Source organism: Bombus vancouverensis, chromosome 3 (assembly GCF_051014615.1).
Source record: "Bombus vancouverensis nearcticus chromosome 3, iyBomVanc1_principal, whole genome shotgun sequence".
Taxonomy (NCBI): domain Eukaryota; kingdom Metazoa; phylum Arthropoda; class Insecta; order Hymenoptera; family Apidae; genus Bombus; species Bombus vancouverensis.
In genome coordinates, this window is record NC_134913.1 from 2,525,346 (window position 1) to 2,551,783 (window position 26,438).

Sequence of the window (26,438 nt, forward strand, 5' to 3'; positions counted from 1 at the left end):
CCTCATTTCCCGTTTCTACCATTGCCAATTCAAATGGAGGTTCTTCGAGGTAAGCTCTCCTGCTTTCGAGCACATCTTGGCACTCGACCAAATAAAATGACATCGATCCGGGGATTTCGTATTCGGAACATTCGTTCTTCTGCAATTTTTTCGTTCCACCGTCTAGAATAATGGAATGTAAACGAGGCAGTAATATTTCAGACATAATTACCACGCGTTAGATTATTAGAGTATTACTTCTTTATCGTGTTTGTTCGTCATAGTCTGTAGTAATATCGCGTGAACAGAAACAGGCATTAGGAAGTCTGATGTTTCAGCCGATTATAGCAAAGTTTCGCGTGAAAATTAAATCGAAAGCGATCTTGATGGTCAGGCTACATTTTGCTTTACTTTCTCTTGCATACCTATTAATTGTACCATATAGAGATTTGTTCATCGCAATTATTTCAACGAAATGATAGGATTACGTGTACGTCATTTCTTAAGTTATGTACGTGAAACGTTTTCTAGTTTTAGTATGATATAATTCTCAGATTACTTCACATTTAATTAAGATTTGGTCGAGATTTGTTTGGAATTAATTAAGATGTGACTTTAAATGATGCGTTATTTTACTTTCAAAGCTTTTGTATCGATTTGGATAACAGTCTAATATAAAATTTTGTTATATAATTCATATGAAGACTTCTATATAATTTTCAAATCTTTGAATTATTCTGTGTTTTATATCGGTTCGGTCTATCGAAACTATAAATGTTCTTTATTATCTAACAATTATTTACAGACCTCAAATTGCGGTGCAAACGCAGAAATTTTCAAACCGCGAAGAGTCAAGACGCAATTAATTTTCTTTTACTTGAAAAAACCAACCACACGTATTCAGTATTACTTTCATGGTAGTTCTCAAAAAAATCGTGGAACGGTTCAAACCGCAAATTCCGCCGTCCAAGAATTATCCAGCAGCTCTCTGACCACCTTTCAAAGATCGACAATACCCCTTCCTTCCATGCAAATTTACACCGCCACGCATGCACGACTTTTCCCACGCATCCTGTTCCCGGATTCAACGTGCGTGTCTTTATGCCAGGAAGCGAGCAAAGGTGTGCCCACACACGAAACCGTGTGGCGTCACCGAAAAACGTGGTTTCAATGTGCAAGGTCGTTCCGTCATCTGCGTTTTAATATCGTCTCGAGAATTCACATGGGGAACTTTACCCTCGTAATCGAGGCTCTAGATTTGCAGTGACAGTTGAGTTTGAGAATATTTAACTAAAATTCTTGGAACCTTTAAAAGGTATAATTACGCGTCTCGTTTGGGAATGATCATAGAAAATAGAAGAGTTTTCGCTCACTGACGTGTCCTTGCGTTTTTGACCAAAAATTTTATAGTGTTCTATAACATGTAATATGTATACTTTTCACAAGTATCGGAACAGGAAATTACAGAAGGGCTTACCCGTGATGTCAAACACATAGGCGGGAGAAATCGGTCTTGAGCGAGCAATTCACCCTTAGCAGAGAATAGCTTCGCACAAAGCTCTTCGCCTTGTCCATAGAAGCTCGTGACACACGAAGGGAACCCTGTCGACACACAGGCACTCATTGACCAGCTAATACGAACCGTTTCGAAACTTGTTGCTCGAATAGCTGCAGAAGTAGGTGGGTCGCTGTTGGCTAGCACCGGACTATGAATGCAAAGCGAAAACGTAGTGGATACGTGACCCTGCCAGTTAGAGAGGGTCTTCGAAGCGGCCGTTGAATTTTGCTCGAGTTTCCAATCTTCGAATAGGACAAGTATATGGCCACAGTAGATAGGACACCAAACGTACTGCTTTGGATTTAGGTTCGTTTCATCAAAGACAAACGAAGGTTCAATGGTGATGGAGGGATTAGTCGGAATTAAGTGATAAATTCGGTTGCTTGTATATTAGCGAAGTGCTTTTAATCTTTTGGTTCAAGATATCATGTAATTGCTATATTATTCGGGTGGATTATAAATGAAATATGAGAAATAAACATTTAATTGTACTAATTTTACCAGATCGATAAATATGTACATACATCTCGTTCCAAACAACGAAAATCATCCCCCATCTCTTTCCAAGCCCTGCACCCGAAAGCGAAAACGGAAATGCAAGTGGAAAAGATAAAGTTGCGCGAGGAATTGGGCGAAAATTCGTGGGTTGACGGGGGGTAAATGAACAAATTACTACGAAAAGAGGAGCGAGGACGGAAGTGACACGATAGTTGTCAGAGGCATTGTCCCGGGCTTGGCGGATGCAGTCAAACGTCGGGGCCAGGGCATTTAGGCTCATCCGCTTTAATTGGCTTCGCTTGTAATTACGGCAGAAGAGGCAAGGCAGAGGCTGGTAAAGGGGTGACGGCCGAGACAATAAGAAAAGGGGAAGGGCGCGAGGTCGCGGCTCGGAATACCCCGAATACGGTACGTTGACGTGGATTGCGGCCTGAAGAGATCGTGGAAATGGGTTAGGGGGATACGGCTATTGTCGGAGGTCCTTCCAGCCGATAGAAGTTCGCCCGGATGAGACAAAAGGTAGCCCGTGTTTCTTTTTCTCCTTTGTCTTTATCATTTCTTTGGTTTCTTGCGCTTTGTTACTTTCTCCTATTCCTTTTTCGCTCATTCGATTGTATAGATAGACTAGCTTTTGGTCGATGTGTGCGAAGGAAAATTTATGGATGTATCAAGAATATACGTTTCCATCGTATTTTATTCTTCCTGATGAATAATATAAATCCTGTTTCGTAGAAATTCGTGGATATCAAAACTATCATGAAATTAAACCAGAGTTAAATAGTAAAATCGATACTGAAATAACGTTTAACAAAATGGAAGAAACTAGTTGGGGAGCTAGAACGACCTAAATGAGAAGGAATTTGAAACAAAATTGAATCATTGGCAGTTTGTACCGTGTTAATATTGTGTGTACCGTGTTAAACGCTATGGTGGCATAACGCTGTAGTACACAACGACACGCTATGGTGCAGAACACGCGCATCGCACGCTTTGCGAATTTCTTATTTAATGAAGCGTATCATGGGCCATTTAGAACGTAGTTTTGTCTACGTGTACGTTTGCCATTTTACGTTGAACGAGTGTGATAATACATACATATAACGCGCGTTACAACGTGCCACGTGGACAAATTAAAGCCACGTAAATATATTCATACAAAACCGTCACCAATTTTGGGCTTGAAACGAACTAGTGTCTCGTTGTCAGTTGTTTCGATTAATTTAATTACGGTAATTATGATGGTTGTTCACATTGCAACTGCAAAAAAGCAAATGTAAATGTAAACTTAGTTTATGTAGCTTCACTGAGAGAGAAAAATACTAGTAATACTAGTAGACATAATTCGAATTTTTAAAACAGGTACGCTATCTCTTTCCAAGGTGTCCTTTAATAAAATGCAACAATATTTTATAATAGCGGTACAGAAAGAAGTAGAACTTGCCAGGTGTTGTTTAATTACATTTTCTTCTCAGCTTTAGATCAAATGTCTAGAAGAAGAAAAAAATATCCTCAATTTAGATTCTAGCTTTTATCAAAACTTTCTGAATCATAAATCACAGAGTTTACAGCACCATAGTTTACGGCAATTCTCGCAGTTACGACTCGAATAGAAACTTGGAAGGCTTAAATATTGCCTCTAATGTTTCGTACATTTGTTCTTTCAAACCCCGCTACTTAATTTATCATTTGTGTTTAAGTTAATCCATTTTATGCGCCGAGTTTAATAAACTCGAGCGTTTCAAACAATAGTCTTCATCATCTGGAAGATCTTCCCTATTCAGAGTTGAGAACTCGCTTCCAAACATCCTAACAACCAAATTACGTCCCCTCCGCCATTACCCGTCTAAAGACATTGGTACCAACTGTAGCTAACTCTTCAGCTCAAATTAAATAGCACCGTGTCTCATATTAGTTACCATTTGCATAGTTTGCAATTTGCATCTTTCAATGTGCCCTACTCGTTGTTTGTGGGAATTTTGAGAATGGAAATTTCGTGTAAACCCCGTTGCGCAGTCGTAATGTTATGACATTATGTCCAAAAAATTGCGGACAAGAATTGTATTGTAAGAGCTATATTGAGAGAATATGGGAAAAATACCTATTTTTATTATTTATACGAAACGCCACCTTTTACACTCCCCTTATTCGTTTTTCTGAGTTTAAAATAAATAAAGCTCGTCATGCTTAGGATGCTAGAAAAAAGATGACACACAGTCATAGAAAATATAATGATTAATTATTGACAGGTATTGCAATTGATTATTCTCAATTTTCATGGAACCGAACAGTTAGCGTCAACCGTTTGCCCGGTTGTTCTAAATATTTTCAGAATATTCCAGTGATGATCGTTTGCAATTTTCATAGGCGCGAATAACATGGCCCAAGCCTCCTTCGTTACAACATAATCCAGCTGGACGTCGCCTAATCGTCTCGTTGCTGGTATTTATCGTCGAACGAGCTCGACCTTCTTTCGGGCTGTGCCTCGTAATCCGGAACGGAGTTCACGGGAGGATACCTAATCGATCGTGGCACTCAACAATGGCCTCCGGATCTCGCAATTTCACGGGTTTGCCGATTTACCTGTTACCACCGTGAAATATCGGAAAACTTCCGGGGAAGATTACCGACGCTGACAATTTATTGGACCGACCTTTTTCGAGACACTGATCGTTTTACCCTGTGATCGACTAATCGGGACTGTTTTCCATCGATATCGAACACGTGCATGTCGCGCCGATCCGCTCGATAAGCTTCACCAGTGATGGACTTGCAGCTTTCATTGCCTATTCCAGATGAATCCGAGACGAGCCTCTGTTATCGGCTAAATGAATTCTGTCCACGTTGATATGAACTATCGCTCGCAAATATTTGCCCACTTACACAAGGTACAATACTATTTATAGGGGTGTGGCAAGATAGGTGACGCGACTAAGAAGGGGATGATTTTATACGTGACAATAAACCGAGAATAGAGTATAACATTTTTTGTTATCTTACCAATTTTCTATTGTACGTGTATACTAACCTTATCGCAGAGTTAATATTAAATCATAATTAATAATTTCACCATAGAGTCGCTGAAATATGTAGAATTGCAACTACCTCTAGTAGGATGTTTTGTTTAAGCTTCGTTAAGAAACTTATAATAAGATTCGCGTACATTTACAAGTACACGGTTGTAGAACAAGTTGTTGACGAGAGTGTAAATGTTTTAATCCAGATTTACACCCGTGAAGTATATAAATCATTTCCCAGAGGCAATCTATTTCCATAGATTTTCGTTGCATAATTTCATGTTTCAAATATTAGTTATTCCATTAAATTATTTAAAAAAAGAAACGAATACACATATCGATGCCAATTTTCATATCCTGCTCCAAACGCAGTCACAACAGAATATTATATACGTTATAGTCTTTATTGAAACAGTTAAAGTCTGTTCGTTACACCTTGCTATCAACTAACGAAAGATAAAAATCCTTTCATTTCTCGACAATCCTGCGTCCCTTCAAATATTCGTATTTAAAAATTAGCACGAAACTTTCCTCGTTGCCGATCAAATATCCTATTTATAAAATATCTATAAATCTGACAGTATTTAGGGTTTATCACGAAGATCTTCGTTCGAGCGTCAGGTTCAACCCCTTTGTGGCACAGACAGGTCAGACTTTCTGGAAACATTAAGTTGCTGATCTCCACTTTATCATCGTGGATTGACGAAGGCGCTGATTTATCGTCGAACATTTACCTTCTCCCCTCTTTAGATTCGTTTTATTCGTTCGTTTATCTGTTTTACAACGAGGCTTCCGTGTCTGTTACGCTTTAATTAAACTTCGTCCACCAAACATATTTTTTCGTATTTTCTTTGCCAATCGAGCTCTTTAATTAAACTCGAAATCGACTTTCATTAAGTTAACGCTGTTTATCCGTGATTACGTAACGGCCAATGTATTTGCTGCGATCTCGTTTCCTTTCGTGTCTACAAAAGTACTTCTTTTTCGCTTTTTACTTATTTCCCGTTTATATGTCTTCCGCGAAACGAGACGCGAAAGGCAAAGGCAGAAAAGGAATCTTCTTAAGAATTCGATCTGCTATAGTTATATTGATTTATGGTACTCGGTTTGTTGCTTGAAATTATAATACTTCTGGTTCCACGATCAGTTTGTGGAAATATTAGGTTATATATATATATATGATATGATATATATATATGATATATATATGATATATATATGATATATATATGATATATATATGATATATGTATGATATATATGATATATATATGATATATGTATGATATATATATGATATATATATATGCTGTATATATATATGATTTCAAAGCAGATAGTAATTCTGGAAGGTTTTAATAATTGCCAAATCATTTCTGATATTAATTTCGCTTTCTATAAGTGTCCAAATACAGTAGTAAACATAACAGTTGTTTATGGTAGATATCCAGATGCTCCCACGAATCATTGCATGTTTTTACAAAATCCTGTCGTCAATTCGAATTTCAAAAATCTCAACAGTCTCGATATTTCACCAACATTTTCAAAACAGAAACAACGTACTGAAACTTATTCGTACCACCATATATTCATGTTTTTTCGTCACGATCTTTCTCTCCATCGCCGTTGTCTATACATCGGGCAAAGAAAAACACGGGGTAATGGCGGGACGAACATGAAACACGGGACAAAATACGGTGAAGCGCGATTTCTAACGAAAACACCGTCAAACCCCATCTGCATGACGGTGTTATGAAACGTATGAGACTTTAACGAAAACAATTTCTTTGCGTCATCTGTATGCCAGAAAGAGTCCAGGAAAGTTTCAACCCTCCAGTCTAGCAAGTAAAGATACATAAATATAGCACCGGCGATATAACCTCGGAAAGTAGATAAAAACTGTGGAAAAAAAGTGGGTTTCTGAATTTTCGATCGAAACAGCGGATACGATACAGTTGCCTGTAAACGCTGTTTTCGTTTTGCTTTTCGCAGCCCGGATACTGAGAGAATCGGAACACGATATATCTATTATATAGGATCGATATTTGAGACCGATTCAGGATATTTTTTTCTTTTGTTTTTAAACGGTAGACTGCGAAGACCATTGCTCGGGCGCTATTGGAACGTAATTACGTAATTGGTGTTGCGTAGCTGCCCCATAACTCTTTTATTTTTCTCTTTTTTTATCTGAACTTTAGTAACTTTACAATAGGATTTTTAAAGGTTATATCGATTATACTGTAAAGATTCTCGCACTCTTCTTTAGCCGAATATTCTACTTTTTGATCAGAATATACTTCGTATGAAAGACAGGAAACGTGACTTATCATGATTTAGTATATAATAATCTATGCTATTATATCGATCATGCCCTACTTCGTAATTTTAGATATGTCTCCTTACAACGGCCGTGGGAACGACGATTCGAAATGAAAAAAAAAGACAGAGACGAAGAAGATAAAGGAATTGGTCGAACTCGAGGACGGCAGAAGCAACAATCTCGTCCATAAATTTTCCGTTTCCGCATCACCGTTTCGCTATCTTCCTTTTCTGGCTGTCATAACCCGAACCACGCCTCTCTTCCGTTTCACTTGTCCCTTTCTTCCTTTCTTCTTTTCTTCATTCCAGTCTATCAAAAACGGGCTCTCTTACATCTTTTTCTTTTCGTTGACGGCTTTTAATAAAATCGGTATTGTTAAGTGTTTCATTATAATGTGAAAAGAAACATCCGGCAGATCGTGAGAATTCGCTGTGAGATTCGTAAAAAATTCATCTCGTTGCAATCTCGATTATTCCGCACTTTTAATTCACGAATTCGTGGATATTTTTACATTCTTTTTTCTCGTGGTCAAATATTTTCCTTTTCAGGCGTATCTCGAATTCCATGAATTTCCATACATCTCTTGTCCGTGTTCCCTCTTTTAAATGGTACTTTACGCCTGCGATAACATTGAATATTGTCCGAGCTTTGTTGTTAGATGAATTTCACATCATACGATGCACGTGCCTGCACGTTCGCCAACGAAAATATCCATTTGAGTTGAACGTTGATTTCACTCGTGGTAAAATACATATTATTCCTTTTCTACCAAATGCTATTTCAATCAGAGCAACCTTCAAGAATAAACTCATTACGTTTATCTCCTGTGGTCGTCATCAAAGATTCCATTTCTCTACTACCAAATTTATTAATGTCATGCATAACGTCATGCCACTTATAACATCCTACTAGCGATATTAAAGATCAATTACGCAAGATTCAGAGTAGGGCGAAATGTTAGAAAGAGCACTCTGCCAAAAAGAAAACCTCTATCAAGAAGAAAATCTGCATAAGCCTTAAGCAATTCAACGTGTTACAGAATGGAGAAGTTACGGTAGGAAAAAAGTATTATACTAATCGGTTGGAGAGGTTGTTCCAACGATCGGGCATCGATCGCTGGTTTCTTGGCGCGAGTCGTCACGTACGGCAGCGAAGACACGCAATAACACCTGTCGCCTGTCCCGCGACGCGACGTCGAGTTCAAGTATACAACACCGAGCCAATTCCTTTTCACTCTCGACATCAGTGCAAACCAGTTTAAGGATTCCATTCGACGTCCCGGGCTATTGCTTTTCGTAGTCTGTCACCGGTTACGCGCAGTGCATAGTAAGCTGTATTGGTTAAGAATACCTGAGCGAACGAGCACCGCCTGAAAGAGACGTCAAGCGTCTGGAATTGAAAGGCGAGAAATGTTCGACGGCAATCTGACGCCATGCAACGATTAGAGCAGGGAACGAGATGAACCTGCCTAAAATGGAGAGTTTTGGATACTTTTAGGGGTTTCGGTGATTTATGCTTGAACAAGCTGCTTGAGTGGTTCTTGCCAGACTAAAAGGGTAGAAGTGCGTTGTTAGCGGCTTTATTAGGGGAGTAGCTACGGAAATGTTTGTTTTCTGGGTTGAATTGTGACTTAGGGAAATTAAATAAGAAAATGAAGGTAAAGGATGTTTAACGAGATGCAGAGTTCTTTGAATCGCCTTACGCTCAATCGTGTTCTTTTTACTCTTAACGAATTTCTTATGTTCGAGGAAGATGTGAAAAAATTATTGTTAATACGCATGATTTGCCATATTATACGTTAAAAACTGTTTGTCTTATTAAAACAGAAATTCAATCGAGACATAAAAATTGAAGACCGAGACGGAATTAACCAAAAATATTTTCCAATTGGTTACATTGATTACGAAGTGTTTCAAATCTACCTAATTTCAGTGAAAATTCCCAGCCTCTTATTAAACATCCTGTCCCAATGTCTTCCTACTTTTAAACAGCCAGCTAGTGAAGCCAAGGGCACGACGAATCCGTTATCCAGGCATCCAAGAAGCACTCTTGGTGGTACAGTAATTCAATCTAGAACCTGGAATTAAGCCATCGGATCCATCCGATCCGTCGACATTCAACCTAGGAGGTCCTTTCCGAGAATTTTTCGAGGCCGTAAGCAGGCGCGCTGCCAAAATCCCTGCAATATCGCGCATTTCGTCGTTCGATTTCGTTGAAACTCGAAGGGGAGAGAGTGTATCGAACGTAGCAGGTTTGGAACGTGCTCCATGGCGCGCTAGATGCGGATTAAATTCGACTCGCCGCCGTGTAAACCAAGTAGGATCGGATTAGAACGACGTTATCAGACTAGCCATCGGATGCACAAGGAATTATAGAAGGGAGCTTTGGTAGGAGACCGAAGGGGAATTGATTTCTATCGCGACGGTCGAATGCTATCTTGCCGACAAATTACTCTGTCCGCAGAGATTGCTTCCACGGTGAAAGAAATGCTACTTATACGAAATTTTGAATCGTTGGTTCTTGCGAATGAAAGTTTCGAAGATATCGGGCGAGAAATAAGTAAGCGTTGCCTTCGAGAGGATTCAAAGGAAAGATTGTAGGTTATTGAGGGATTCGGTGAAAACATTGGTATAAGTGCATTTGTTTTCAGAGAGAAAATATACTATATAAGGTATATGAGATTTGTATTTATCTAGAGCATTCTGTTATGAATTTCTAAGCATACGTAGCAATGTATAGTAACGTTAATATCTAACAAAATGAAACATACGCAGATCTTTTCTATCAGAATTTAACGTTACTTTTAATATTTTCAAATCAAAGATTTTGTTACTTGCTCCGCATTTCCTCTAAATTCCTTGATTAGCCGATAATGGGATGTGTAGATTTTATGAAACGTTTTCAATACTGGGAAACCGTAACAACTTTAACGACATTTACCTTGTGTAACTAAAAATATAACATAGTTATTTACATGCAATTATTTTATTAAAAACGTACGTCAACTTGTCAACCATGTGACTAAATTCATAGAAATACGTAAAATGCAACAACGTCCATGCCGATTACTCGACATACGTCATAGCATTCGTCGAAATGACAAGCGTAGAATCTCACGCACGTTTCGTTACTAGGATACACATGCTGGTTTCGTGTAAATTATGGTAATTAACTGAGATTATCACAGAAATAATTTACTCTATTTTTATTGAAATTTTGCAAGAATGAAAATGTATAATTGCATGAACGACTGCAAAAACGTAAAAGGATTAAGTGTGCTAATGTTCAAGAAGAAAAAGACGTACCTCGTACGACTATTCGCAGATGTCACAATATTACGCTGTGACAAGTATTGGAACGTCCATCACTACATCTATTATTCCACCACTGATATTCTCTTAGTCTTCTGTCAACTTGTTCCACTTCTCATGGTATATCCTGGACAAAGTAGAAATATACAGCGTACGAGACACGTGCTCCGTAAGTCCGTTGGAACGACATTTGTACGTCGAAAACGATCGGTCGAGAAACCTAAGAAACTGTTCGACGAGATCCTACTTGGCGCGTGTGAATCGAAATCGAAAACGGTGGAGCCCCAAGTATCTCGCAATAACTCAACGTCAACTGACATGGCAAGCTGCTTTTGCTCTACAGGGCTTTTGCCACGATAAATTCGTGTAACTGCATATGTATATACGCGCGGGCGATAAATAAACGGTCGAAAGGTTCGCGCAGCGGCCCACTCTGATATTCCCGCTTTCGCGAGAAATAAAACGATTTCACGCATCGACGTGGAATTTTTCGCCTGGCCGGGAATCCTGGTCGACCGCGCCATATGGGAAATCAGTTAGGTATTGCCGGTCGGTCGTTCTAACTGCACGCACCGGTTACGCTCACGGTGATCGCCTTGACAGAGAAACCAGCCATGCTTGCTTCCTATCTCGCGATACGTACACCCTCGTTCATAAGTATTACCGCACCTGCTGGCCTCGTACAGATATAACGATTCAGTTAGATTGCCGAGGGAATAGGGAATAACAATCCAGAATACTTGTACAGAGCAAAAAGTAGCGGAGATTATTCGAAGCGTTCTTTGGTACATTTCCGACCGAATCGCTTTTTTCTATCGTTGAAAGATTGTTCAAGTTTGATGAAAATTAATATTCATGTGTTATCGATTTGTGGATTCTTATTGGCAATCTAGTTTTGATACAATGGTCGTGATGGAACAATGATCGTAAAGAATAGAATCATTGCACGTTCCTTCACCCATAATTTTGTGAATAAATTACGCTCTATCGGAAACAAACAAATTCTGCTTTCGAATAATAATGTATATGTATCCCGCGTGATCTTCTGGCATTACTTCACGCATTAAAAAGAGGGTAATTGAGAGAGAAAGAAAGATGGCGATATACGGAGAAAGCTAGTTTCCCACGTGTATATGCCAAAAAGAAGCGCCATAAGGCAGTCAGACGATCTCTATTTTTACGCGCCACTGACGCGAATTGTCGTCGAACTGAATTAAAATTCCTCCCACGATACTAGTTGTTGCGCCGGAGGCGAAGGGCGGTGAAAAAAGTTTCGGAGAATATGGGGCATGATTTTGTGCAGAGAGGAGATCGAATGGTGGGAAAAGGAGAGGTTGCTACGTTTTGTTTGGCGTTGGGTTGTAGTATCGTGCTATTGTGTTACTATCGTATCGTGACTTACGAGATACAAGATGTTAGGGAGTAAAGGTCTAACCAGACTGTTAGACTAAAAGACTATAACCCTTGTGCTAGTATTACTATAGAAAGTATTTCAACGTCTCCTTTCACCAGTTCGATAAGTATAAATCGAATTACAATACGCAACACTTCCCCCAACAAAGGAACAAGATCGCCTATATATGAAACTTTTCGTTAAGAAGAAGATAGCATTAATGCAATCACGATCGCCGTTAGATCTTCATTGTAAAATCTTGAAAAAATTGGAGCAACACGAATACCTTGGGTGTACTGCGGATGCTTCGTGAATTCGACCGCGAAGAAAAATGAAACTCGAGGAAAATAAGGCGGAGAGAAAAACCTAATGAAGTTACCGCGGCTATGAGAGGCGCCAACGGGGAAATAGGAGAGGGAAAGGAAATTACATTGAGGAATTACTTCAACAGATTTCCTGTCAAGCTTCTACTCCACGTTACTCTCGTTGCATCATTCTCTCAGATATGCACTCCGTTTCTTCGTTTTCCTCTTTTCTCTTTTCGACCTCGGAAAGGATGAAACGTCGAACCGTTAGTTACGTAACCCCACGAGAAACTTTTTTACGAACCAAAGGAATTCGGATCTTTCTGATATAAAGAGGATAAATAGAGAAATATTCGGACGCCGAGCTATTACAGTAAAACAAAACTGACAACGAAACAAATTATGATAAACGCCCCCATTATCAACAATGGTGCCCACGCGATAGCTCTTTCCTCGCCCTTCAACGTTTTCGTGTTATAGTTCCATAAAACTTAATCGCGTCGGCCACGAAAATGGCTTGATAAACAAAACACGGGGCTAGCAGATTTAACGAAAAGCTTAGATCGTAAATCCATCGCGTCGGTAAGAATCGATAGGGCTACGATGTGTCTGATCTCGTATTTGTATTCGAGTTCCGTGTTGAAAGAAACGAAGGGACGAGTTCGGTTGCCAATCAAGACATCGTTAGAAATTAATTGGAATGGAACGTGGCACGCGTTTAATGGTTGTTTTTCAGCAGAACGCTTTAATTTCGAGCGGTTTCCAGCCGGAAATCTGGCTTGTTTGAGCGTCGCGATTACGACCATTATCGCTAACAAATGCACGCTGGAATTGAAATCAATGGGTCGATCGTTTCGTTCTCCGTTTCCTTCGTTTCAGTTGCAAAATATTCGACAAGAAAAGAATTAGAAAAAAAGAAGAGATGAAGTAAATAATGGGATAAGAGGGAAAAGGAAGTGGCGAAAAAACGAAGAGTCGTCGCATGATTTCGCTTAATGCTTTCGAGGAAGCATGACCAATTGGAATGTCCGTTCTACCGCGATCTCTCTTTTATAGCGTAAATGAGAGCAAAATAGCCGAGTATTTCCAATATTGATTAGTGGAGAGTATATAGAGGCCGACACCACGTTTCCATGACGCTCTCGTTGAACATCTCCGCGAATGAGTGTCCGGTATTTACACGCCGCGTCGTGCGGAATAAAGCCACGCGTTTGAGTATCTCTCCCTTTATAGCGGCGAAATGTACGCTAACACCTCTCGTAGCCTACAAAGCATATCTTACCAAGCAACATGGTTGGACGTTAAATATTCATTTAAATGGCTGCTGGCCATCGGCCAGTCGATGACAGCTTGGCGTTCGCCAAGGGAAATAAATCACGAGAAGGTGAGAAGGTTTCATTTGATGTCAATGAAACGAGTGATAATTAGTCTTTATCAAGATGTTCTACATCAGTATTGTTTGTATTATCGCGGTTGTTTACGATAATTGTTCAGTGAAACTATGTCTTACGCAGGTGTATCTTTTCTTTGGAAGCTGGCGAAGAAGTTGTTACTTCTTAATTGTTAACTTTGTAACGTGTAAAATTGGCACAAAGGCTTTCTTTAGGGTTCTCTACGATCTTTTACAGATCTCATCCCTATTGCCAAGCCTGTTATACTATCGAAACCAAAACTAACAAAACTGAACGAAACTAAAATTCGCGATGCGAGCAACTCGAGTAAAGACAAATTAGAAGGCCAAAAAGAAAAACGACCAAGTAGATTGGCTGGTGGTGTTCCACTAGATGTTCCACGACCGAGGTAAGCGATTAAGCGTGCATCATGATGGAGCATGCCGGCGCCGAGATAGATACGCTCCTGCACGTATTGCAATTTGTATGGAAATATGAGCGAGCCTCGAGTTTCGTAGACGGCAGCCGCATTCGGATCCACTCGCGGTACAGGAGTGCATTTCCTGTATCGTATCGCGGTTCCCTCGTTATCATGCGGAGACGAGCTCGTTCCTCTCTCTGATTCTGCACTCGCATCGGGTCGGTGCAGGGATATACCAGCGATGACGAATGCCTTCCCGTTACCCAGGACCTCTATTCTTGATGCAAATGGGCCTTTTCACGCGGGACCACGTCGATACCTAATGTATTTACCCTACCGTACCGTAGGTACACGCGGGGAAGCATTCTACCGCCGTTTGGCCTCCTCTTGCGACCTCTATTTCCGCTGTTGTTGGTGGAAAACGCGTAAATAGACGAGGGTTTATGGTTTGGTCTCGTGGAAGTCGGAATGATTGCGTTTTAGTGTACGGTGATGTTTGAGAATCAATGAAATGCGCCCTTGTATTTCAATGGAAATTAGGGTAATGGATGTTGCGTATCGTTAGTTTGATAGATAAGTGACACGTATAAAGAATTGTTCGTTTTGAGAAAATTCGCTTTACAGAACTGTTTGATAGGATAAGAGAATCATGATTATCGCATAAAATTGTACCCATAATTGTAAATCAATAAAATTTCTCGCAAAGTGAACGATTTAAAATAACGGAGACGTTTAGGGTGACCTAATATGTGTCGTCGTAAGGCAAAATTGTCCTTTGATCATGACTCGATCATGACGATCTAATTTCTGAACCAACGTTATAGGGTTTCCGACATGCTACCTCGTTAACTGTAAAGAGCCCATTAATATCGATCTCATCGGTCCCTTTATGGGAAATCCTATTTATGATACGCGCAACAAATATACAATAAAAGCTCCAATTACCTTCAATATTTCCAATAGACACGATGAACATCTTTAAAATGAAGCGTAATGTTAAAGTTTATTCTTCACTTTATCTTCGGTTTAATGACAAGACTACAGCGAACTGATTGATCATAATATCGAATCGAATACGCCAGAACTTTCGCGGAAGCTTCAAGACAGCTGATTATGCTTCTCAACGCAAAGAAACTCATTAAGGGTTCCAGAACACTCTGAATAATAATTACTTTCAAACTTCCCTCAAGAAAAAGATAGAATGAAAAAGGCGAGAATATCAGTTAATGAAACTTTGGCGTTTAAAAGGAAAAAGAAAATCGCGATGATTGTTGATAAATCGCGAATGTTCAATGCTTATGAGAAATTTAAACGCGCAAAAATATAAATTTACATAAATCTGGAATGCAGTTATCGAGACCTCGACCCTTGAAACGCATTCTATCGAAAAAACGACGTAATAAAATCGCGTCTATCAAATGAATAGCTCGGAATAGAGTCGCTTGACTTTTGCAGTTGACCGATATTCCGACTGATATTTCCGAAAAGTGGCACGATATACGGTTTCAGCAAATTTCAACTAGTCCACTTTCAGCCTGGTGCCGTTCCAGAGAGTAAATATCAGTGTTTCGACGCATTGGCCGATATCGTTTTATCGACGATGGACGCGTGCCTTTTCATTTCGACGTCACTGTAATTAGCGGTGAACGGGCGAAGCGACCAAAAGGCTAGCCTAACTACGTCGACCCAGCCGATCGTACATAACGATTTTTCTTTCGAGTTATTCCCGCCAGCAGCCTTCGACCTGGTATCGATTCAACGAGCAAAGCGCCGCTCCTTTGTGGACGCTTCGTAACGTGAAATTGTCGTTCGTTGTGTCATCATTGAACAACCGATCGTTCAAAAAGACGAAGGAAAACAAGGATGAGAAAATATCAAAAGCTAATTCGAAACACCTGTGCAAAGCCATACAACTAATTTCCAAAGCAACGACAGCAACGCTAAAACCACGATTACACGTTGTAAAATCTACGACACCACGTAACCACTAAAAAGCATACAATGTCTCTGAAACAACAACGTCTGCATTACGAGATTTTAAGCAGCGTCATTTGCAGTTAATAAACAGGAATTACGTATCTTCAAACAAACTTACGGATAACAACGGTGACAGTTACAGATGCTTCTTTCTATCCATGACAAGCAATTCAAGCTTCATGCGCAATTAAAAAGATTTTCCGGAATGATCCCCAAAAGCATTAGTTTGTCTTGCGGAACAATAGTCTTTCGAGGAAGAATAGTTTCTCGCGTTTGATCAACTCGAAAGGACGCCTCATTCTACTTGCCACTGTAATCGAGACATTCTGAACGCCAAAGAAGAAAACTTCTCTCGGACAAAAACGTCTACGGTGTATAGTATGGTGTATCGGTGTATATTACACAGAATAGTCTCTGAATGAATTTTCAGATAATCTAATAATTTTTTATTCATGTACTCCTTATATTTTAACAATACTACGTGTTACTACATATAAGTATATTTGCCAATTTATTTTTGCAACCTTTCTACGACAGACCCAACTCTTTCAAGCTGACTCATCATTTCATCGCGACAGTTCCACTTTATCTATTTCCTTTGCCTTTTCCATTATCCCTTCGGGTCAAAACCTTCGACCTTCCCTTTAATCTTTCTCCAGTTTTTTCCAGCTCCGACCTGCGCGACTCGTTTTCCTTTCTTTCTGCTTATTTACCATCCTGATTCATCCCTTTCGTCCCTTCACGCAATCTAATTCCCATTTTCCTTCCGCCTTCAGTCTTTGTGGCTTCGTTTTTCAATATTGTCCATTCAGCCAGGCCATTCATTGTTTGTTCAATCGAAGGCTTAATCGACTTTCAACCTATGTCACGACCCTTCTTCCGGTTGTTTCTTTCTGATATCGATGGGATCGAGTTCGATACATACCCATCCGAAAATCCGAATTAAATCTAATACACACAATTCGTATCATATTGTTGGAGTAATAGTCGTAAAATATAATAGTTCAGTCATTGTATTTGCATGTAAAAAAAATTTGAACGCTCTTCTTTGAAACTTCAATATTACTTGCAACGTACATACTTGAGCCCATTACTACTTGTCAAGGCTTAACGCAACCGGCTGGACTACCCTGTTTTGTGTACAATTTCTCTAAGGTTCGTTCTCGTCGTCCTGATCATTTTTCATCATCCGTCTACATCAACTACGACTTTCTGCTTCCTCACTTTAGTTTTTTTTTTCTATTGGATTTCCGCGCAGAATGCGGCGAATAATGTATCGCTGACATCTTCTATGTATATATTACCCTTCAAAAGTTTCGAGTCATTACCTCAACTTGTATTCTAAACTAACTTTCATAGTTATTTACCTTTGCCTACGTCATATCGTGTTACGAAAGACCGTGCTTGCGATATAGGTCACGGTCTAAGTAGGTAGGGCATATTTGTAACGAGATTTAACTTTATTTTTTACGTTGATCTTTTACGTTATAAAATTGAATATTTCACCAATACAGTATAATACACATCCACTATGAGAAAGTTACGACCCTTATGGACAACCTACGATTTTACTGACTAAAATCAAGGCAACGATCAAGTCCATGAATTGTTACTACACGTTACTGTATATCATTAGCCAATAAAGGTCGATGCTGTAATGCATTTCGAAACTATAAATTTTTTAACCGATAATACGTGCATCGCGTATGTGGTTCTATCTTTCTCAAATTCGTTGTTATTGCGTTTTTAGGTTATTGCATGTCGGTACGTGGTAATCCTGTTACCTGTTTCCGTACACGGCGCCGTAGCACCGAGTATCGAAACGTCGTGCGGAATTTGATTATGAACGTGAGGCAGAATGCGCTTTATCCTGTTCCGAGCTGCACGTGAATCGGATAAATTTCAAGAATGCTCCAAGGAATGCTTTTTTCGTTTCATGTAACGTAGAACACTGGCTGCTGGAAAAGGGATTTGAATCTATGGCGTGAATGTAGATATTAGCTACTAACAAGGCTTGTAATTTGAACTTGTAAGTTGAATGTAAACATAGGCGTCGTCAGAGTTGGATGATATTTTTTTCGATGCTCCGCTGTTTTGTTATTTTTCGAAATATTGTAATTTTATTCAAAATAGCGAATATAGATTTCTACTTTTTAGATATTTTTGTTTCTTTCACACTCTGAAAAGGAATATACCGGAAACGAATAGAAAATTGGCTCAATCTATATTATTACATTCTTCGATATTTGCATAGTTTATTTAAAGAAGTTCCGCAAGATGTCCCCATTTTTCAAGTCATTATAGTATCTTTCCTTTAAAGAATGGATAAGATGAAGGGAAGTTCGTGAAACATGCTACTCTTTAAAGCGCTTATGTGTACGTGTGATCATCCACATCTGTTCCATTCCGTAAGTTTTTCCTGTTCTTCAGATTGAAGCGAATTACGAGAGACAGATGTAGCTGTATCGAGCAAAAGTGAAGTTTCTGAGAGAAGTCACGGCGAAGAAGAGTAAGATAAAGGGATTTATAAGACAGCTGCGATTGTCAATAAGCTGAGTGACATTTCTATAATCAATATTAATCGGATCAATGAAGGGCAAGAAAGCAATCTAACCAAAGATCGAAATTAAATTCCAATTATTTACCAATTACCAAAAATCTCCAAATCAATGATAATAATTTAACGTACGAAAAACTACGTACAAATCTTCCTAACCTCCTACAACTCCAAACTATCTATTTATTTATCTATAACTATCTATATCTATAGGAAGAGAACCATTAATTCCAATAAATCCACGGCAAACGAGATTCAAAGCATCGTGCGTCAACTCGATGACCACTTTCGTTCTCGTCGCAATGCGTTTGTCTTTTGGATCGGCGCGTTAACTTATTTTTCACCGCACCGCTTCCAGCGCGTGAACAACGAGCTCAAACGCAGTGGAAAAGCGGCGGCTCGAGTTCAATCGCTGTAACCATGAGTCAGTGCCGATCGATAGTATACGCGATCGAGTTCAACTTCTACCAACGAGCAGAAACTTCGGTATTAACCTAAAAGCTTCAAGGAACGATCGGTCCATCCCTTGCGAAGTCGCGAAGTCGAAATAGTCGATCCAATCGAATTATTCCGCCAGAAATTCTCACCCTCTCCTTCCCTCCGCTGTCCAAAGAGGGAAATGACGGTCGACGATCGCTCGAGCAACAAGCACGAGCGGAATTTCTCGAAACGATAACCGGCACGCTAATAATGGTGCCAGATATGGTTGGTTCGAGACCTACGGTCTAATGAAGCCAGTTTGAGCAGATGGATTTTATGTGAGATCGTTCTGATTGGAAATTACTTGGGTGGAGGGTTTTCAAGGATATTTTACGGCGTTGCTAAGGAAAAGGGGAAACCTTCCATTAGCCCTCTTGGCCTTAAGTTTTCTGCGATGCAGATTACTTGTGGATTTTTATGCAAATTTGTATTCGTACGGATATAACTAAAGAAATAGAAGTTAAAATAGAAGTTAAAATGTATATTCTTTGCATTTTTTAATTTTCTATAAACTGCGCCAGAAGTTTCTTCGTTCAAACTTTATTCATTTGAAATTTCAGTAAATACCCGATTAAATAAATTTACCAATTGAATCCAATTACCTGAACGTGTATTTCGTGTATCTGACTTTGTAAAAATCCTAATGTTTCAAGTATTAAATAAATTATCTTCATCTGATTCGAAGTAGGTATTCATTCAATAATATACGGAATTGATAGATATCTCACGGAGAAGATGTGCAATCGCGTGTGTCCATCAGGTTGTGTGTTCCGTGTCCTTTCAGTAGATACAAAAGCAGACGAGGGAGCAGGAATGAATACAAATGGCTCGATACTAGACGTGGTACGCTTCAAGGAGAGATGTCATTGCAAATCGATTTCAGGATGCACGTCCTTTTCTCGTCCGACGAAAAATATCTGCAGCCACCTCGATTACTGTATCGTGCTATATTGGCTCTTTCGTTCGCGTGAACCTATTTTCGGTGTTCGAGTTTCAGATAATTAGTTGTGCCGTAACGTAAAGAAGAACTTGTTAGTCGCATATCATTATTTTCGGCTTTATTTCCGATAAAAATACTAAGGTTTATTCATTACGAATAAAAATATCGATAATAATACAGCACGTTAAATTCTCATGGACTTAAACGTACCATTCAAGACAATTATTCAAGGATCGTTTTCCTTGTTATACGTATTTCTTGAATTTATATCTTCCTGATAGAACTGAAGGAAAATTTTAGTACTTCCGGAAAATCTCATTTTCTTTTATAGCCAAATATTTTCCTCAACAAAAATGGTGATTTTCTCATAGTCTAGAGTCCATTTAAAACTCCTAAAACAGTGAAATATTCTTTTAGCATCTTACTTTTTGTTAGCACGATGCAAAATTCCAGTTCGCTCTACTTCCAACTAAGCGATCGATGTCGGCTGTGACAGCGTACACATTTTGCCTTGTTCAAATTCCTCGCATGGAACACGATCTTCGATGGTTTCGACATGCGACGAGCGCCGAACGTCTAGCACGCGATTAACGCGTTTCAGACACGCTCGTCAGGATATCACCGTTACATCCAGTGTACGATATTTCGTCGTCGTGAATGTGTCGTCTGTCCTGCTTCTAACTGGTGCATCGTACAAGGGTGCAACGGCCCTCTCGGGTGCCGTTCCCCTTCTAAGGTGCTTGAATTTTCGGAAATTTCCGCTCGTCTCTTATGCATGACGTTTCCTTAGTCTTACGTTGACTACGTATTCCGCTCGAATTAACCTGATGCAATAATGGACGTTGCGATATCGATTTTCTCTGGACCACGGATATAAGAATTCTCTTTAGAAACGACGGAGCTCGTCAGGATTTCACAGTGATTAAGATTTCAAAGGAAATGTTATTGCGTTGTCTCTATAAGAACGAACGAAGATAGAAATATGAAAGAATCGTAAAACTTGGAATAAAACTATAATTGAATGTAAAAAGTAATATTTGAAGTTTCTTTTCTTTCGAATTTGCATTCTTTAAGTGCTTGCTATAGAAGATCGAATTAATTATATTGAAAAAATAATCTCTCAAAACTAGCTTGGCCGCGCTACCTTCTTGGCTTCTCTTTCTAACAAAACTGTTCTTCATATTAAAATCTTACGTCTCTCCATTCTCCGGACTCCACTAAATACATCGTTAACCGCAATCTTAATCTACCTCCCCGATGCTCAGTTCCACTTAAAAATCCTCATGGTATAATTAAAACTGGCGTACACTTGATTTTAATGAATATTGCTATTTGAAAGGAGAAAATCCACGGTTGCAGCACATTTCGACATATATACTAATACGGGCTCCTAAACGAGAAATGGAGAAAGAGAGAGAAAAAGATTGGGAATCCTAGGGGCAGAGGAAGACGACGCAGCAGACTCGAAAAGAGACAGAATACTGGCCAAAAGACGGTCAATATTATAGTCTGTTCCATAGACGATTATTCCGACATTGTAAAGGAAATGAACCCCCGGTGTTCTACTTAATAGCAGATGCTTGCCGTGTTCTCGTTGCGTCGTTGCTAAAGCGCAGTCAAAAGCATCTGCTGATGATGGTGATGAACCAACAGGGTTGCCTCGATCTTCCCTTGATTCATGCAAAGGCAAGCAAAGCTCGTCTCTGGTGCACGCAACGGTTCGCGATAATGGCTTGATGGAACTTCGCCTCGACACGAGCCACTGCCAGTCTTGTCTGACTATTAAACTCCTCGAGGCGTCCCCTTTCACGAGCCGGGCAACCGTGAAATTTTTATCGATACTCGATTTCCCACACCCTGGCGTTTCTTCGTCTCGCGAAAAAAACTTACAGCATCGCGGCGTGTCGTCGAACACGAAGCAAGAACTCTGTAAATTGATAGCTCTTGTCTAAGGAAGAAAGTTTCGGTGAACGAGAAATCTCGATGTCGATCGGTCAAAAGATACGTTTTTACCAGAAGAGGTGTTTTTGAGGAATACCGCTCGAGATGCTGACTGTGAGTAGTAGATCACGCTATATGGTCAGCCATAAAAGCTTTCACATATAGGAAAGTAATTTGTGTTACAATAAAGCGTAACAAAATTTAACTTCGCTGTTAATGTGTTCTATGCCGAGATGATTAAAGGCTGTTTTATTATTCCTTTATACAGGATGTTCCAGTGATAATAACGCAATGGGCAAAGTAACGTTTGTACGCGAATAAACAAGTCGGAAATATAGAACAAGATTTTTTCATTTGAAGTTTCGTTTCCGAGAAAATCTTGTCCAATCACGTTCAAACTCTATTTCCTTGAAAACGAGGTTTTAATAGAAAAAATTTTATTTTACATTTTTGGTTTATTTCCACGCGTATGGAAATCTGCAGCTTTAACGGAATTTTTTAATATAAAATTCACCGTTTTCTAGGTTAGATAGCAATTCCGAACTATTGGTGGTTTATAGAGACAAATTTTTTGGGAAAGTTGGTCAATATTTGATCATTTCGATCTTTTTAATTGAATCAGAAAAAATAGGTTATACGCGTGGGTAAATTTTCGTTCGACAGATAACATTTTTCAAAAACGATTAAAAAACATAAAGACGTGACGAGACGCAAATTTCTATAAAGTTTTAATCTTTAAGTTTGATTAAATTTAGGCCAAAAATTCAGCAATAGAAAGATATAATAAGAAACATGTGTGTTATTAATTAGATAAATTTTCTTGGCAATGTTCTCTGATAATGACACCAAACCTTGCTACCCAACTCTTCTAGAGCGACTTTTCTCTTAGATCTTTTTTACTGCGCCAAGAATGGGGCTAATTGTAAGGAGCAGTAATTAGGAAGAACATTAGCTGCACATTTCGTCCTCGATTCATTTAAATTGCAAGACGAGTTTAATATCATTGTTTTTATAATAATAATAAAAAGAAATGAATCTAATTCTAAGACACTTGGAGAAAAGCGCTTATTGTCTGTTTGCAGATGTCATAGAGAATCTGCAATCGGTTAAGATACAAACTTCATCTTCGAAAGGAGATTCCTGCGAATCGATCGAGAATTTAAGCCGATTAAAACAAGCGTAATTGATTTAACCAGTTAATATCGCGAACATTTTTATAAATTTGCCAAGCAGTTCTTTTATATCTGAGAAAGAAACGCGAGTAATGCAAATCAGAAGTTTAAATAAAATCACGAATAGGTTGCATATTTTTGCTGTTATTCCACTACACCGGGAGCACGGTCTGATCAAAAACAGACCATTTCCACTTCAGTCATTCTCCGATGTTTCTTGCTCGTTAATCACACTTTTCTTACCACTATCGCGCTTTGCTTTACAAGTACTGTATGCTCGTTCCACAGTGGTGATGTAATTTACAGAGTAAATTAATACACAATGGTGCGTTTGGTACAAATAAACTGTTATTACGGCGTTTTTCTCGTTTCTTTCTGCGAATATATTTTGTTTCCACTTTCAATTTTTTTACTTTGAGAGAATGAAACTGAACAGAAGATCATTAATTAATGGAAAAATTAATGATGAAAAACGACTGAGACGTATCTACGTTTGCATCGACTGTTTCGCGGGTTAGCAACTTTGTTTCGTCCGTGAACGTCGGGTTTGATTTCTATCATCTTGCGTGTAAATAAAGTTTAAGCGAAAAAGTTGCCTGATAAATTTTTACACGAATGATACGATTTCTCCTTGCCCCATTTTCCTTCGAGCACAATTTCCATTCCCTAACGACATTGTTCTGTGACTTTTAAAATTTATCAACTTCAATTCAACGAGCAAGCCTGGTTTACATGAAAAACCCCTGGTACAAGGAATACATGGTTCAAAAATGTTCCACTGTGACATCAAGAGAAATTGAAAAATTCCATTTTGAATCTTTTGAGAAAAACATTCTCCATATTTTCCCTTATACCACGAGATTATTAATTTTTCAACTTATTTTTGGTACGAGGGAATAAACACCTGTGGTACTTTATTCTGAATAAAAATTTCTTTTAAAGAAGTGTTTCTATGATCGGAATATTAAAATCCGTAATTTCCATTCTTTATACACGATGTACTTTTCTACTATACATTTTTGATAAGAATATCGCAATAAATATCTTTCAACTTCTATAATATGTGTTATCAAGATCGTTCCAATTTTTTTCAATGTAGCACTAATGAAACTTTAAATGTTTTATTTAATATCCAAAAAATACATAAAAAATTTCTATAGATATTTCTTTCTTATAAATACATTCGCATAGCCACTGCATGTGATGTTAAAGCTAGAAACAGCAAATATCGCAGAAATTTTAGGATGAGCAGACGTAAAATTTAAGAGCGAAATGAAATTTTCCTTGTGTAAATCTTTTCACAAATAATTTATGCGATTCGCTTTATATTTTCCAGGGATATCGATTTTCGAAAATATTCCCAAGAATAGATTCATCGAGCTATCGGTAACCAGAAAATGGCTCCTGTTGCACGAAAATCGCTTTCTTTCTTCAAGAATTGCGGCTGTTTTGCGCGAAGTCAGATAATCGCAATCAGAAGAACTTTGCTCGCGTGTTCCTCGTTTCGTTCTTTTTCCCCTCGAGTCCTTCTCTTTGCAGGGCGTTTGTTTGCCGACTTAAGGGCGGCACGCGCAGATCGTCCACGATAAAAGCGTTCATTTTTCGCGATCGATAACCGTACAACAAAGTGAATTACTCTGGAAATTACTTACTGTTACGCTAAGAAAAAAGGAAAAAGAAAGTAAACGACTCTCGCGATAACGAAGGTGAAATTTATGGGCTCGTATGGAAAGCGCAATTGCGTAATTATCGATGATTTGTAGAACACCATCAAGTATACGAGCGCATAAATTTGAATTAGCCACAAGCAAAATAAGGTTCAAGGTTTGCGCTTGTTATTAAAACACGTTCCAAGATCCAATGAAAAATAGTACTTTAAATTGCAGTTTGAAAATGGAAGATTACATGCCGTCAATAATTGGGATGTACTGGTTACATAAATAGGGGATAGTATTTCAATTATCTAAAAAATTTAACGAGACGCTTTTATTTATGGAAATAATATTTTTATCAAATGCTTATAAAGCAGTGGGAAATTCTTTAATGAAGATGAAATAAATAAAGCGTAATGTGTTGAAAAAATCAAAGAGGATTTTTTTATTCATAGAAATATCACTTTTACTAAATGGCTATAAAGGAATGGAATATTGTTTAACATATCAAATTGGTGAAATTTGGAAACGAAATTTGCAAAATTTACGAATGAATTTTAAACAGGCTAGCATGCAGCGATTCAACGCGGCAAAATTATAAAAATATCGCGTGTTTAATATTCATAAAGGTGAGGTACGCGATGTCAATTTAAAATATACGCTGATGTTTGTTGCTCGCTATTTCGTTTAATTTAACTTTTTTCATACATTTTCGGTTATGTTCACGTACGGAATTTCTCTGTACTTCGAATTAATATCGAATTCAAAGAATAAATATGACTGGTCGACCGATTTTTCTTTCAATTTTAATGTAACGTTTCTCATAAAATTGCAGCGATGCGAACCATCGGAATGCAAATGTATTGGGATGTAAACGATGTTGAAATACCGAGGAGAAGGAGAGGGAAAGTTCTTAATTCCGTGGTCGTTCGTGTTAAGTCACGAGTGATAAACTGTGGCCGGCAAACTTCTTTAACTTGGTCTCGCTCCTCTTGTAAAGGGGACATTCAGTCCGCTTCGCTTAACCAGTTTTACATGCAAACAGGTTGAACAGGTAATTAGGAAGTCCGTTTTTAAACGACCATAGCAATCTGCTTTAACGTAAAATGCACTCGAAATTAGCGTTAAGAACTTAATAGTAAGTTTATGAAGCGGATGAACTAAGGAAGAACCACTTTTTGGACAAAGTTGCGCTTTTAAGAAATTTTCTTAATGGCATAGAATAAAAGCGAGCACAAGATATTACAAGTAAGACTAGTATTTGCCAGACTATTATACAATTCTTCAAAATTATTTTAAACTGTCTCAACTTGAATCATCTATTAAATCTTTGGATATAAAATATCAGATCTCACAATCATAACTGTTCTTAATTTATCTTCTGGTGGCGTTTAATAAATATTTGTGTATGCAAATAAAATGCAGTTATTTCGTTTATCGTGCAAACAATTCCATTTTGACCAAGCAATGAATCAATACGTTCTTCGTATCTCGTGACTCGCGATACAAATCCGAGGTAAACGTTTCAC

General features: G+C 38.6%; 1 protein-coding gene across 1 annotated transcript in view; it reads left to right on the forward strand.

Annotated features, from left to right (window-relative positions):
- The window catches only part of LOC117164134 (uncharacterized), a 103,714-nt gene that overhangs the window by 49,695 nt on the left and 27,581 nt on the right, over nucleotides 1-26,438 (forward strand). The gene's annotated exons all lie outside the window — the stretch shown is intronic.